This window comes from Myotis brandtii, unplaced genomic scaffold (genome assembly GCF_000412655.1).
Source record: "Myotis brandtii unplaced genomic scaffold, ASM41265v1 scaffold100, whole genome shotgun sequence".
In the NCBI taxonomy this organism is placed as follows: Eukaryota; Metazoa; Chordata; class Mammalia; order Chiroptera; family Vespertilionidae; genus Myotis; species Myotis brandtii.
Genome location: NW_005353326.1, coordinates 1,056,757 through 1,060,684, shown reverse-complemented (window position 1 = coordinate 1,060,684; position 3,928 = coordinate 1,056,757).

The window sequence follows — 3,928 nt, the reverse complement described above, 5'->3', positions numbered from 1 at the left end:
AAAAAGACAGACAGGCTCAGTTAAGGTAAAGGTTGACCTTGTCAGTGAAGATACTGGCCTAGGATGTAACTACCCACCATAACTGCTTTTAGTTAAAGTTTCATTTCAGACCATCCTTTGTGGTTGTTTTAGGTCTCTGAGTTTGCAAGACTGCCAGGCAGGCCTCCCCTGAGCTTGTCAGGTTAGCATGTGGCCCTTTTCATCCACACATGCAAGGGACGCTCAACATGATTAACGGCTTATTTCTGATCAGACAAGGATGCCACAAGGTGGTGGGGACAGGCAGCATGGTTGAAGACCCTCTTTCCAAAACAGTGCATCAGCCAAAACAGCACCTTAAAAATGCTAAATCAGAACATTAAAATAAACACAACATGCTTGAGATTCTGTTACTATTACTCTAAGCAGTAACTATTATTAAACTTATTTCCATTGTGGGCAATACTTTAAACCACCAGCTGGGGAGTTGGGGGAGAGGAAGGGACTGCAATGCTAGAAATTCTCTCACCAGTCCCTGAGGTTTTCTCACAGTGTTCTAGAGGGATTCAGTTATGATGACTGATTCGAGTGAAAATGCAGAAATGACCCCATAATTTGATAATGTTTCAGAAGCAATCTTGGTATAAGAATTTAAACAATTTAAAATAAATGCAAAGATTTTTATAATCTGTCTTTTCTCCACTAAAACAAATGCCACAGAATGCACATGAAAAAAAAAAATTTTAACCCAAAGTATTTGCCAAAACTTCTAAAAAGCTTGTGGAAAATCTGTTGACATGTTGGAGGAAATTAACCTCTGGTGCCAGTGCACTGGTGCCAGCAGCACAGTTGTGAGCCTCCCTCACCCTCCCTGCCATGGTTTAACATTAGAGCCCTTGGGCCTGGGAGCCACCAAGGAGCACGGAGCTGCCTTTCCTCCCTGGAAATGCTGAGATTAGGGCTGAACAAATTCCTAGAGTAGAAATTAAGGGCCACAATTAACTGGATGACTTAACTTGGCCATCTTGCCATTTCTTTCCACGGCAGGCCCCGGTTCTGCTGCAAAGTGACTCAGCTGTTTCAGCTCCATCCCTGTTCACTGGCCTTTGGGAACAGTTTCACAACCCAACTCCTTCCTCCTGGGCATCATGTTCCAGGCATCAGCTCCTGCCGCATCCTGCCCTGTCTTCTTATCCCAGGACTGTGCTAGGAGATGCTCTGGAGTCTGGACAGGCATTTATAGGGCACACCACAAGGTGTGCCTCCAAGTGGACACTGCTGGGTGTTCTAGGGACAGGCCAGGGCCAGAACATGCAGGAGGATCACCAGGACAGAGAGCAGTCGAAGCAAGAAAGAGACTCAACTTCCTAACCAGTGATACTTACTGTACTAAGAGCTTACCAACAGGAAGCATAGTAAGTAAGCCCCGGGGTGGGGAGGTACCAGGCAGAACAGAGAGCCTGGAAACCCACACACAGTCAGACACACAAGTAGGAGAGTGCTCTGGATGATCAGCTGTCCTCCAAAAAAAGAAAACCAGATGGCTACTTCAGACCTGGCACGAGATGGTGTCTGGTGTCCCCAGAAAGACACAGCAAAGTCTTCACCCCAGAATCTGAGAGAACCTCAGGTGGGGGTAGGGTCTTTGCAGATGCAATCAAGTTAAGATGAGTGTAAAGTTAGTGGCGCAGGAAAACAAAGAGAGTCCAGTCAGCCAGAGAAGAAAGAAAAGGAAAGGTTTAATCTGTGTCCCCGGGCAAAATCCACGAGCCCCAAAGGCAGGGCCAGTGAATTCACGCCAACAGGGAAGGGGGGGCTACTTTTTATACAGGTGTTTAATGAGGGGCGGGGTGCATGAGCTGAGGAAGTTCCCGCCGCGGGGGGTTAGCATGTTGACCTAACATCCCGGCCTTTTGGTGATAGGGGCGCCAGTTCATTCTGACTACTTCCAGCTGACTAGGGATGACGGGGGTGGGGGGGGGGTTTAAAGGCCAGGGTCAGGCAGAGGCAGTTCGGAGGGTAGCCGAGTGTAGGGATGAAGCAGGAGCTGATTTACAGTCACCCGTGACATCTCCATGATCTGGGAGCAGATGAACTTGAGGAGGCAGGGGGCTAGGAGAAAAAAAGACACAGATAAGAATCAGGGGCCCTATCATGGGTAGGACCCAGGTAGCTAAGGGGCTTTGGAACCAGCCGAAAAGAGAGTTGTCCCGGGAGTGTCTTGCATGTAGTTCTTCTGCACGTTTTGCTCCACTACTCCGGAATCATCAATGTAGTAGCAGCATTCCTCCTGAAAGAATATGCAGGTTCCTCCTTTTTCTGCAGTCAGAAGCTCTGAGGCGCGCTGGTTCTGTAGGGCTACCTGGGCTACTGATGTTACCTGCCGCTGTAGGGAGGCTAAAGAGGCAGTATTAGACTCCAGAGCTAACTGGAGCTTGTCACTGAAATCCTGAGCAGAGACCAGACTGTTCCCGAGGGCCCCCCTGGCGAGGCCTACCGAGGCAGCAATACTCACCCCTAACATGGCGGGCCCGAGGGCGGGATGAAGGGAGCAGCCAGGCAAGCTCCAACTCTCCATACAAGGTTAGTTGGGGAACTACTGTGACTATGAAGCAAGGCCCGGGGTCAGAGGAGTTTATGCAGTTGCTTAAGGTGCTGTTGCACCAAAAGAAGGTACGGCTGGCCTTCTTGGTGAGACTGGCTGCGATGTGGTTTTGGGTACAGTTCCAAGTGACTCGTCCCCCAGTTATCGAATTACTGGTCTGGTAGCATATCTGTGGGGGCAGGGTGGGCTCTGGAGTTTTGGGAGGCATCACAGACCTTGAACCTCCACACATAAGCGGGTGGGGGTGAGTGTAGGTTACTCAGGGCCGGGAGGAGAAGAAGGAGGGGGAAGGCAACTAGGGCGGACCTTAGTGGGGCCCAACACCTCACATTTATAGAAGTCATGCTGCTCCGGGGTCCTCGAGTCTGGAGAGGTGGTGCCACAACAGGTCGCCAAGCAGCTTGGCCGCAGTGGGATTTGTGAGGATTACAGTGTGAGCTCCCGTCCACCTATGCTCCAAGGCTTTTGGATGTAGATTCATAAGGAGGACCGAGTCAACACGATGAAGGGCTGGTCCTCGGGAGCCCTGGTTGGTCAGCTCTGGCTTGGGCAGAAACCTGTCCGTGTCTTCTCGGATTAGCTGCCTGAGTAAGGACAGATATGGGAGATACGTACCCAGGGGAGGAGGATCAGTAGGGAGACGGTGGTTGAGCAAGAAGGGTCTCCCATATAGGAGTTCAAAAGGGCTTAAGAAGGTGGGGCTCCTTGGTGTAGCCCGGATTCTGGTCAGGGCCATGGGCAGGAGGTTCGGCCAGGAGCTGCGAATTTCTGAGCTTCTTCCGGAGTAAAAATTGGAGGGTCCCTTGCCAGGTAAGAGCCTGTGAGGAATGATGGGTCATCAGGTCCTGGATGGTGTCACTGAGTCCTCTTCGGGGATGGTGGGAGGCATTTGGTGAGCCTGAGAGAGGTAGGTATTGCAGTGAAAGTAGGAGGGAATGTTAGAATGCGCTGTTATCCAAGGGAAAGAGAAAGGGAAGGAAAGGAGCAGTGGAAGCCAGGGACCTGGATATGAGGCTGGAGAAAAGGCAGGGGGGGAGAGGGAGCAGGCTCCCCTGCTCCCAGGCCTCTAGCCGCTTGGATTTTAAAGCTGCCGCATTTTTTCCTAGAGATAATGATCTCAGTTTCTGATAATAGCCAGACTGTTGAGTAAACCTGTGCAGTCAAGGAAGTTTCTTTTGGGAAGGGTGTCGTGGGGGCGGGGTGTTGGGGTCCAACCCCAATGGGTCCAGGGGTCCCCAAAGGTGTGGACGGAGTCGGCGAAGAAGGAATGACAAGGAGACAGCCTTCAGTTGATCAGCAGCCTAGTCAGGACCTCTAGCCAGGATCTCCAGCCAAAGTTCTGGT